We start from the raw sequence: 12,996 nt of genomic DNA, 5'->3' as shown, positions 1-12,996 counted from the left end.
GCAATGTCCTGTTTTTAGGCCACTGAGTCTACAGTGTTTAAATGTTTGACATTATCTGTTACACACATGCTCATGGTCAGGAAAGACTGCTACAATGCATTTGTCTCAAATGGAATTGACCTTTTAAAACTGTTTCTGCAACATTTCTACTTTCTATTTTTGAGGGATTGGAATGTTTAAAGTAAGGAGGATGTAGTCATTGACAGTTTTTCTAACATTCCACCACTGTTTATACACATCTTTTTTTTCATAAAGCTCATGAAAACAGGAATGTCAACTGTGATTTTAATACCATAGCGTCCCTTAATTCTGTGAATTATTTCACAGAAATGTCTAAATTGTAAGCTATACCTATAATGGTGTTTTGTATGACATTTTCCTTTTGTCACTATCAACTGAAATAAAATCTGGCTCATTAACAAAGGTCAAGTAGTTCATTTCCTGTTGTTAGGATGACTAATTTGCATGATTACATCTTTTTTCTGATTGGTTAGTTTAACCAAATGCCAGCAGAAATTTAAGATTTTTTAAAAAGCAGTAAATCGTATGGCAGGTGCTGGTTGGTAATTGGCTGTTAATATGCTCCAATTACTGCCCAAGTAATTTTAGGGCTGGATATATGATAATGCCACCTATATTATTAAGACACATCTAAAATTAAGCAGAAATGTGGCTTAAAGAAACAGTATTTTAAATAGAAATGAGAAAAAGTATTCTAGTTTTTGGTGTTCTTCATCTATCAGTTTATAATGAATGCCAAAATTTTAAAGAGGCCTTAAAATCATTGCTCCACATGCTCTGTTCTATTTCCAATCGTGTCTGTATCTTGGCTTGTATTGGCAAAGACAGTTTATAAAATTCTTTCTTGCTACCTATGCTTGACAAGGTTCAAAATCTCATTTTTGGCATGCATTTGTGCTCAGCTCTCAGCAGCAGTTTGTCATTTACACTCGTGAGGAGGGAAAATTAAGAATTTCTGATATTGTCCCTCAGGAGAAATTCTCCTACTGCAGCAAAACTGATCTCAAATCTACACCCACATCTGGCATCAAAAAATGCTGTGGTCATCATAAGGATCTTGCATATGAGAATGGCAACACATATCACAATAATCAATTTAGTCTCTCTTTAACATTTAGCTTTTTGGAATGAGAAATGTACAAAGTATCCAAGATTTGGGTGTTTGGTTCTATTTGAGTAATCCAGGGTTTGGCAGCCTGCAGCTCCGGAGCCACGTGTGGCTCTTTAATATCTAATTTGTGGTTCCCAGCCTTTTCCAGTTGGATCCCATTATCTTGAACTAAGCCTAAAAAAATGAAGTCAAGAAAAGTAAGAGCCATGTTTTTATAGTGGGGATAAAGGCTAATCATTATGCTGCACTTTACAGCTTCAAAAGATTATTTTAACGAAAAACATCATTGTGCTCTAAATAAATCTGTCAGGTGGTATAGCTACACTATGATTATAGATTATGCTTTTGGTTCGAGGAACAGGTTTTATGCTAGCGACCATTATTGTTTCTAATATAACTGAGATGATAAATTATTCTAAATGTGTTATTAAAAGCTTTTTTTTACCACAAGAATCAATGGCAACAAAACTGTCTTAATTCTATGCATCTTACATTAACATTTGTTTTAAAGATGACTTTACTGACAAAATTATAGTAAAATTCCATTTATCACAAGATCTGTTACAAAAACACATAGACAAAAAAGCATTCTTTCAGTTTTATATGTAAATTGTTTATTACTTTTTTATTTCAAATGGAAACGTGTTGTTTTTCCATTAAATTAATATGGTTCACAATTTTTACATTTTCTTTTCAAACACGCTTATACATAATTCATGCAAATTGACGCATAAAACCTGAACATGCATACACTGGAGATACGAAGAAAAAAATCAAAAAAAGACACAAGAACCATCAAAAAGCATGATTATTCAAAGTTAGGTCTATTTTAATTTTGCTGTTTTTCTATTGATACATACATTCAATACATGCATTTTATTTATTATATATGCAAATTACACAGTCTACCAGAGACACTTAGCAATATGCCAAGCAATTGGTTTAGAAAAGGCAAATTTTCATCTTGCGGCTCCCAGTAGTTTTTATTTTAGGCTAATTTTTTTTAAAAGGCTCTTCAAGTAAAAAAGGTTACCGACCCCGAGACTAACCCAAAGCTCACCCAACCTTTAATGCAAACCAAGTCTGTGTATTGTGATGGTCAACCATTTTATCACTGGAGGAAGTGTTATTATTCCTATTGAAGTTTTACTTTTGAATTAAATTGAGCTCACGCTTGTTTTAAATACACATTGCAGCTAAGGCTGGGGACAGGAGTGCAGTTGTATATTCAAGCCAAGCTGAATGGGCCAGTTTGTGGAAAGCTGCCTGTCTTTAGATCAGGTCCATCCAGGGACAGCTATATTAATTTCAAAGACATTCAGAGTTACTTTCCAGGAGTCTTGTTTAAGGGGGCAGAAACCAATTCCTCGTCAGGAAGAGTGTCAGAGGTTAAATTGACAACTTTCTGTCTTACTACATGACAAAACAGCAACATACATTAGAGGTCAGTTTGTAAGATCTGGTGAGTGAGGCATTTAGCTAGATTAAGAGAGTTAACTAGGCTCAGAGTAAGCCTTGGACTGAGTCAGTGAATAGGTTGACCAAACAAAAGTATTACTTGGTCTGCTAGCAGTGGCAGCATGGTGTGTTTTATTATTTTCTTTGTTATGAAGAAGGACTGAAATTAAGTGAGATTTTCTGTTGTGGTCACTCTATGTCCACTAGTTGACTATAAAATAAAACAGCTTAATAACTCGCATCTGTCCTCAGCTCACTGAAGTGTTATCATATCCCTAGATATTTGCCAGTATGGGAAAACTCCTGATCAGAAGGGACAGAGTGTTGCTTTTGGGACTGACCATTGATACAGAATCCAAGAGACTATCCACAAGACACTTGACATTTGTAGCACCAAGTGATTCATGTCAACCTTTGAAATATTTGTATGTACAAAATAAATAAAATTCTAAAGCCACCAGACACAATTGTAATTTTAGAAAAAATAGACTTTTGTAATCCAAAACAATACAATTACACCTGCCAAGTTGCAATCTTTTAAATCTAATTCCAGCAGCAACTATATGTAGGAATGGAAGTGGGTGTTAACCTGGTAAATAGCCCCTACGCAATTTCTTCAGCCTACCACATTGAAAATCGAAAGTTGTAATTTTTAAAAATTTGTTTCTGTTGTTAAAGATATTCTAAAATCATGCATAATACATATTTTAATATGACATACTGATCTATTTTATTTCAGCTTCACTCATTCAGACTCAAAGTGCCAATATGAAATCAAGGTAGCCTCAATCAATGACTGAACAAACCTTCAAGCTAAAGTGACAAAAGCTGCTCCAGTGACGACTGGAGACCACTTTAATTTTGCATTCTGTTCTTTGAAAGAAAATCAGCGTACTAAGAGTTGGAAGTAGTGGCAAAATGTGAGAAAGATCGAACCAGTGGTCTCAAAAATCCAATATTATTTAAAATTGGGGCTAGTGTATTATGACTGAATGTAAAAAGGGGACATGATAGAAATGTTCGTCATTATATTCAATGATGTCTAAGTGTTCCTAAACAACCAAGATGGATGGGGCAGGGATTGCACCTTGGATTGTTTTTCCAGAAATGCAGTTGGTACTTGATCAAAATTTCAACATTAAACATGATTTGTTTTTGCTGCCATAATGTAAAATTCCTGCAAAATCAAAGGTACAAACCGTAACTTCAGATTCTTTTGTTTCGTTGTAACTATATCGAGACAACTAATGCACCAACATAACTTTTAGAAGAAAGGCAACCATATAAGCGGATAAATAAAAGCAAAATACTGCGGATGCTGGAAATCTGAAACAAAAACAAGAAATGCTGGAACCACTCAGCAGGTCTGGCAGCATCTGTGGAAAGAGAAGCAGAGTTAACGTTTCGGGTCAGTGACCCTTCTTCGGAACTCTGTTGTTTGCCATCTATAATCCGTTTATAGGTGAATGGGAAATATTGGAAGTTGTGCACCTAGCCTAAACATTCGGGAGCTGGGTATGAATTCTTTCCGGATGCACTTCATAGTGTTGAACAAATAAACATATTTTAAGCTATTTGCAAATATCATGTAGATTTCTGCACGCCGTTACTATTAATGTTTCTGTCGCATTGCATCAACACATATACCAGACGTCTGCTGATGTTTTTCTAATTATCCAGTGCAGTTTCTCTCGATTTCCAGCACTGTCTGTGTCAGCGTTTCTCACAAACTAAGCTGTCTCCTCACAACTCCAATTTAATTTTCATTTCACAAAGTTACATTCTCATTTGGCAAAGTTAAATTCCCTTTGAAAATGTTCCTCAATGAGCACATTTTTTCTCGGAATAAAACACATTTTCTTCACATTAACCCGACATACTCTGAGCTACTGCTTTTATCACTCATTTCAACACCTAGAAATTCCTAATACATCAAAGGGACAGTACTGCATAGTTCGTAGTGGTCTGACACTCAAGAGAAATGAAAAGGGAAGGTGTGGAGGCTGGCTTTGGTATATTGATCCGGTACTGCACATGCACCAAAGGGTGAACCTGTTTGTGAGTAGTTCTTTTGTTATATACCGTTATTGGTTTTCCATCATTATGGTCGACAGCCTCTATGAATGAAGCAGCAAAACAAAATAGGATTGTATATTTCATAATGTGGGAAACAGTTTCTTTTTAATAGCTAATTTAGTGGAGAAGATGTTACATAATCAGGTCGTGGTCTATATGTTCATTTAGAGGGTGTGTACCAGTCAGTAGAGTGTGGTGGGGGTGAAGAGGTGGGTGGGGTTCTATCCATACAGTGTCTGGGGATATTCCCAACCGGTCATATGGCCTAGGTATCCAGACATAAATTTTGAGCTTTCCCATGGTAATTCCAAATGCTGAAGAAACTTAAAACATTCACTCCTTTCACACATGTGCAATCTTCCTAAATTGTGGATTGGTTAGAAGATTTATATCACAGGATATCTACTGTTACCCTCAATTCCTACTTTTAAAAAAATATAAAAGCACCTGGATATCCCTGTTGGCATAATTCTGGCAGGGAGCGATTTACTCTATCACTTTGACTTTACTATAACCCCAACTCATTTTCCTGGGTCAGAACTCAATAGGTATGCAGGGTGAGCTCCCAATGGGCCCAAGAGGGAGCTTATCATTGTAAGGGCAGGAAATTCTGTTGATAATGAAATTAAAGGGTGTAGATGAGATTAAGATAGCAATTCTTTTTTGTAGAGTTCATACTCAGCTGAGGGGCCTACGTAAAGGGAGTAGAGGCTAACACTAGATTTATGGGCTTACCTCCACAACCCGAGAGACTACTACCCTCCTTCTCATGGCCATCACTAGGGTTAGTGGAAGCAGCAATGATAAGCCAGGAAATCAGACAGCTTTCCCGACCCTGCAGCCCCATGGATGGAAACAGGGCAGCTAATAGCCATCCTAGCAGTGGTAGTACAGGAGAACAGAGATTGGGGCAATAACATGGCAGGAGACCTAATTTTCTCTCATTTATTGCCACTATCATGTCAGATTTTGATCCAGATTACCGATAAAATTCCAGCCCTTAGCCTCAAGTTATTTAAATCAGTATTTGGTAAGTGAGAGCTGATGTAATGACAGTGTGTTAACTGGTCAGTGAGCAATACTTTGGATTTATTCAAATTAGGTAACCTGGTTGAAGAGCCAAGGCGCATGGTGCAGATCACCACCAACGTTGACAATAATGGAAAGCAAATGGAATAAATCAAGAACAATGTTGTAGATGAAGCCAAGTTTGCATTTTAAAAGTCTGCAATATTTTATATAATTATAGGCTATAGCTACACTGCAGAGCAGGGTCCAAGCTTGATCATATCGCTGGGAGGAGGAATGATTAGAGGTCTCCCACAGTCAACAGGAATTAAGTACAGGGTTATTTACCCCAGGCTACTCTCACACATCTACCCAACTTTTCAGATAGACCTTGGTGTTTGGAGAGTTAAAAGAAGGGAATTTATTTTTATTTAGCGAAATAAAGTAGATGCTGTCAACAGATTACAATGTAAACCTCTAACATTTTAGAAATGTTAATGTGGAACATTCTGAATTTCACTTAAAGTGTTCACTTTTCAATTCTGTCTTTCTCACATTCCAATATGTTTGTTTGTGTTCTTTTGAATTATAGGTCACATTTCTTTGCCATCTTTCTGAGCCACAACCGTCTTTGTGTGGTTGTGGGGAAATTCATAAATATGCGGGCTGCAAAATTTGGATGTATTGTTTGGACCTTTTCTTGGCGCTATGGGTGAAGTTTTGCCTCCAGAAATCATTGTACGCACAGTTCTGAGGCTGACCAAGCTGGAAGTAATTTTGTGAGAGTATTAGCACACACTGGGAACATCTGCTGGAAGTATACAGAGCAGGCATATCGTGACATCAATCAGCGTGTAATGCTGATTTGACACCAGTGTTGTCATTTTGGAGCTCAACGCTTCAGTTAATACCCTCTCTTAAACACATGCGGTGAAACATGTGTTCATTAAGAGAAAGAATCTCCCTATCCCCATCACCAGTGCTATATAACTGCTTTCAGATGAGTTGCTGATTGATATCTATTGGCTCTTGCTGTGATTGTAAAAGTGTTTGGTGGTTTCCAGAGTTGTTTAAAGTTGCTGAAATGAATAAGAAGTGGTGTGACACATGCTGAAGATGTTTGCCTTTACTTCAAAGATTCCTCACAGGCCATTTGCTCATGGACATGGGTGCAGTAGTTTGTATCCTCCTTGGCATACACCAGGACAGGGAAAATGAGCAGAGGTGACACAGAGCAGGACAAGCTGTTGGAAGATGGAGGAGGAAGGGGGGAGGGAGAAAGACTCTTTGTAGGAGGCTATATCCATCCAGGGTGTTCAGAGAAATATTCTCCCATTGAAACCTCAGAGAGAAACAGTGTGTCAGATATCTCTGCTTCACAACGATCGGCCACCTGCTGCAGCCATTACTCCAGCCTCAGAGCAGGGCAAATATGGCATTGCCAGTGGCTGCGAGGGTGATTGTGGCCATGAACTTTCATGTGTTGGGCTCCTTCCACATTGGAATGGGTGATATTTGCAACATCTCCCAGTTTGCAATCCAAGTTTCATAAGGGGGGGCCACTAAGGTTCTATATTCAAAGAGGGCTGAATACATTTCATTCTCTCTTACCAGTGAGAAGCAGCCAGCGAGAACATGGAGCTTTGTGAGGTTTTCCCATGGTACAGGGTGCCATTGACTGCATGTATGTTGCTTTGCAGGTGCTGCATGTCAATTCTGAGATGTACTGCAAACAGAAAGGATTCCACTCCCTCAATGTCCAGCTAGCATTAACTGTACACAGCCATATCATGCAAGTCAATGTCCAGTATCCTCGCAGCAGTCACAATGCCTTCATTCTGCAACATCTGCAATTGAACCATCATGAGAAACCAAAGGTGACAAGGGCAATCCACTAACAACATGGCTTATGACACCAGTACAAAACACGTGGCAACATGCATATAACGAAAGCCATGCTGCCACACGAAATGTAACGGAGCAGAACATTTGTGTTCTGAAACAAGGCTTCTGCTGCCTGGACTGCTCTGGAGGAGCCCTGCAGTACTCGGCATAGCATGTGTCAAGATTCATCAAAGTATAGGCTACACGAGCTCTCCATTACCAGGGCACAACCCCTGCCAACAGCTATACAGTGACCAACTGAGGAACAGCAGGAGAAAGAAGTGCAGGAGGAAGTGAAGGAAGAAGAGGAAGAATAGCAGGAGGAAGGGAGAAGGCAACCAACACAACCTCTTTTTAGTCAGGCTGTTTGTGATGGACTTGTCTGACTGCAGTCCCATGGACACAACCCCAATTACCCATTCATCAACTCTCTCACAACTTGGGCTGAATTTTATAGGCCCCTCCCCAACACAGGTTCAGAGGGGGGCCCCCATACAATAGTGATGGGAGGAGGGGGCGGAGGGACCATCACAATGCATTTTGTTGGGGTGCGATAGGCTGAAGACAGTCTTTTTTCCCAGAGGCCAAGTAGCCTATGAACAGTCACTTAAGGGCCTCCTCCTGCCACCACTGGGATTTAACCAGCAGCGGTGGCGGGGGGCGTCCTCCTCCTAGTAAAACAAGGTGACCTTCCTGCGGGGCTGGAGGCAGCTCTCCTCCCTGGGCAATCTGTGGCCCATAGAGGGCCACCACCAGGAAAAACTCTACACACCTTAACCCCCACCACCCCCCCTGCACTAAATGCCCATCCTCTCCAGGGCATGCTGGTCTTGCCCTGGTAACCCTGTCTCACTCACCTTGGATCAGGACTCAAGCACTGGGCCTGGGTTCAAGGTCTCTTGCAGTACCGTCAGTGGCCACCGCTCCCAGTGGCACTGCTGGTACTGCTGAGCTGCCAGCCCTCTGATTGGCAGACAGCTCTTGGAGGTGGGATCCCCATTTTTAAAGGGGCAGGGATCCCGGCACCAGGTTGTTATTTGGCCCGGCGCCACAGAATTGTGCCAGGTTGGGGGGTGGAGGGGGCTCCAGCTGGCCGAGGAAGGCTTCCCCCCACCTCTGCCCAGTGCTGGAAGCCCCGCCGTGGGCATACAATTCAGCCTCTTATCTTTCCTCTGTTCCTGACCATCACAACATCATCTTGGCCACAATGCTAAAATAAAAGCCATAACTTTACAAGTATTCCAAACAAAATTTCGAAATCAAACATTGCCAGGTGTTCCTTTAGTGCCTGTCTTCCATATGCCATTGCCTGTCCTGGTGCTCCTACCCAGTGCTATCCCAGTGTTGCAGCATGGCTGGCGGAAAGCTTCTGACTTTCTGTGGAGGAGACTACAGATAACCTTGAAGGATGATGTCCAGCAGATCTGGGCCTAGAAGCCTCAGTTTTGGACTGCAATACCTCAGTATGGGGTGACTGACTGAAAGGAAATAGCAAGGGCAGTGGCGGAGTGTCAATAGTGAGAAGGTGAATGCTGTCATTCTGAACGGGATAGCAGATTCACGCTCCAGGGGGCCACTGCCACTTTCCCAAGTTGGCACCTCAGCAAACTTAGCAATGTGTTGGAGGTCAGATTGCTGGACTGATGTGACACCCTGCAAACCCTTTGAGCACTGGCACCAGTACTGGGGAAGAAGGGAGCTGCTCCGATGGGACGGGCTCCACTTGAATCATGCTGGGACGAGAGTCCTGGCGAATCGTATAACTAAGGCTCTAGATAGAAGCTTTAAACTAAATAGTCGGGGGAGGGTTCAATTGCATGGAAAAACAGGAAGTGAAAGGAGAAGGTAGGAGTGCAGGTTAGTGGTGAGGCTGATTGTTACCAAACTGCAAGAAGTATACTGGTTAAACCAGAAGAGAGAAATAATAAACAGGCGAATAAAGTATCAGTGCTGAGGGACAGTTTAGGGGATATAGCCCAAATAAGAGCAAGGAGTGTAAGGAATAAACTAGATGAGCTGCAGGCGCAAATTCAAATGGAAAATTATGATGTGGTGGCCATTGCGGAGGACTGGGAACTAAATATACCTGGTTATAAAGTTTACAGGAGGGACAGGGAAAATGGCAGAGGGGGTGGAGTAGCCTTACTGATTAGAAATAATATCACCTCATTGGTGAGGGAGGATATATTGAGGGGAAAGCATCCAGTGGAGATCTTATGGGTGGAATTGAGGAACAGAAAAGGATCTAAAACTGTAATAGGTGTTGTGTATAGATCCCCTGGTAGCAGTTCTGAGGTGTTAGATTGTATAAATGCACAAATTAGGCAAGTGTGTAACAAAGGCAGAGTAGTATTAATGGGGGATTTTAACGTACACATAGATTGAGAGAGGCAGACTAGCACCTGTCAGAAAGGTAGTGAATTTCTGGAATGTGTCCGGGATAGTTTCCTACAGCAATATGTCCGAGATGTAACAAGGGGACAGGCAATATTAGATTTAGTTATGAATAATGAGCCAAATTTAATTAGTAGCCTAACTGTGCGTGAACATTTATCAAATAGTGATCACAACATGATCGAATTCAAGGTAGCATTTGAAAGTGAAAAGCACGAATCAGCTACTAGAATTTTAGACTTGGGTAAGGCTGACTTTACCGGGATGAGACAGAGACTGTCCACGGTAAACTGGGTAGATCTGTTAATGGGTCAAACGACTGAAGAACAGTGGAGAATATTTAAAGAAACATTTAATGAAATACAGAGCAAGTATATATCCCTGAGAGGAAAAAGCTCCACTTCACAGAAAAAACAGCCATGGACAACCAAAGAGATTAAGGATAGCATAAAACAAAAGGAAATGGCTTACAAAAATGCAAAACGCAGTACAGATCCAGCCAAATGGGATCGATACAAAGACCAGCAAAGAGTCACAAAGCAGCTTATAAGAACTACCAGAAGAGATTATGAAAGGAAACTTGCAAGGGACATCATAATCAATAAGAAGAAATTTTATAGTTAAATAAAGGGAAAACGAGTGGTCAAAAGCAATGTAGGCCCACTAAAAGCTGAAACTGGAGATATTGTCATTGATAATGAGGAAATGGCAGACATGTTGAACAATTACTTTGCCAATTAAAAGCCGATAGGGGACAGGGACTTAATACAATTAACGTAAGTAAAACATCAGTAACAAGGAAATTAATGGAACTGAAGAGTGAGAAATCCCCAGGACCTGACGGTTTCCATCCGAGGGTGTTAAAGGAAGTAGGGAAGCACATTGTAGATGCCCTAATTATAGTCTTTCAGAGTTCCCTAGATTCAGGAGTGATCCCTCTGGATTGGAAAGTTGCACATGTCACTCCACTTTTTAAGAAGGGTGAAAGGGGGAACCAAGGAAATTACAGACCAGTTAGCCTGACATCTGCGGTGGGCAAGTTGCTGGAGTCTATAATCAAGGATAGGGTGAATGAACACCTAGAAAAATTTCAGTTAATCAGGGACAGCCAGCATGGATTCATGACGGGAAGGTCATGCCTGACAAAACTCATTGAATTTCTTGAAGCGGTGATTAAGGTCGTGGACAGGGGAGTGTCCATGGATGTTATTTATATGGACTTCCAGAAGGCATTTGATAGAGTCCCACAGAAGAGACTGTTATTGACATGGTTAGAAAGTTGGTTGAGTGGTCGGCGACAGAGAGTGGGGATAATGGGTAACTACTCCGATTGGCAGGATGTGACTAGTGGTGTCCCGCAGGGATCTGTGTTGGGGCCTCAATTATTCACATTATTCATTAACGACTTGGATGATGGCATAGTAAGTCATATATCCAAATTTGCTGATGATACAAAGTTAGGCGACATTGTAGACAGTCTAGATGATAGTATAAAATTGCAAAGAGATATTGACAGACTAGGTGAGTGGGCAAAACTGTGGCAGATGGATTTCAATGCGGGCAAGTGTGAGGTTATCCATTTTGGACCAAAAAAAGATAGAACAGGGTACTTTCTAAATGGGAAGAGGTTAAGTACAGTGGATGTCCAAAGAGACTTGGGGTTCAGGTGCATAGATCTTTAAAATGCCATGAGCAAGTGCAGAAAATAAACAAAAAGGCTAATGGAATGCTAGCCTTTATATCTAGAGGATTGGAGTATAAAGACACAGAGGTTATGCTGCAGCTGTACAAAACCCTGGTTAGACCCCACTTGGAGTACTGTGAGCAGTTCTGGGCACCACACCTGAGGAAGGATATATTGGCCTTGGAGGGAGTGCAACGTAGGTTTTCAAGAATGATACCTGGACTACAGGGGTTAAGTTACGAGGAGAGATTACACAAATTAGGCCTGTTTTTGCTAGAATTTAGAAGGTTAAGGGGTGATCTGATTGAAGTTTTCAAGATATCAACAGGAAAAGACAGGCTTTATACAGCTGCAGCATAACCTCTGTGTCTTTATACTCCAATCCTCTAGATGTAAAGGCTAGCATTCCATTAGCCTTTTTGATTATTTTCTGCACTTGCTCGTGGCATTTTAAAGATCTATTTTAAAGATAAAGATAAACTATTTCCACTGGTTGGAGATTCTAAAACTAGGGGGCATAGTCTAAAAATTAAGACCAGACCATTCAGGAGAGATGTTAGGAAGCACCTCTTCACGCAAAGGGTGGTAGAGGTTTGGAACTCTCTCCCACAAACAGCAGTTGAAGCTAGAACAGTTGTTAATTTTAAATCTGAGATAGATTTTTGTTAAGCAAAGATATTAAGGGATATGGGCCAAGGGCAGGTATATGGAGTTAGGCTGCGGATCAGCCATGATCTCATTGAATGGCGGGACAGACTCGAGGGGCTGAATGGCCTACTCCTGTTCCTATCTTCCTATGTTCCTATGTTCCTATCTCAGCTATGATGGCAGCAGACTGAACCTTTGTGTCAGCCAAGCTGAGCTTGCATGACATCTGTCTGAACTTTCAATGCAGCACCCAGACTTTGGGTGGCTTCTGCTTGTGCTGCAATGGAAGCTGAGACATCAGCCATCAGGCGCTGCATCATGAATGCGTGCACAAGTGTTTTCATGGCATTGGCTACCACCTTCATGAGGCTTTCTGGCAGGCCTTCCAATGCACCAAGCATTTCATTGAGCATACCCATCGGCCTTCTCCTGTAATCTGCCTCATCAAAGTGCTTTATCTGAATCCTCTGTAGCAGAACTCGCCTGCAACCTTGCCCTCCGGCAACTTGGCACCTGTGCAACTCTTGTCCCTACCCTGGCTGCAGCCCATTCATGCCCAGTGTCTTACTTGCAGAGCCCACCTCTAAGCTATCTCCTAAGATATGCACATTTTCAGTATATGAGCTGATAGCTGTGAGTGTGAGAGTGAATGATGGTGTTTCTTCATGATCACTGTCTTCCTGTTCTTCAACCACTGCCTGGCCACATTGCA

The sequence above is a fragment of the Heterodontus francisci genome, chromosome 2, assembly GCF_036365525.1.
Source record: "Heterodontus francisci isolate sHetFra1 chromosome 2, sHetFra1.hap1, whole genome shotgun sequence".
In the NCBI taxonomy this organism is placed as follows: Eukaryota; Metazoa; Chordata; class Chondrichthyes; order Heterodontiformes; family Heterodontidae; genus Heterodontus; species Heterodontus francisci.
Note: the sequence above shows the minus strand (reverse complement) of the source record.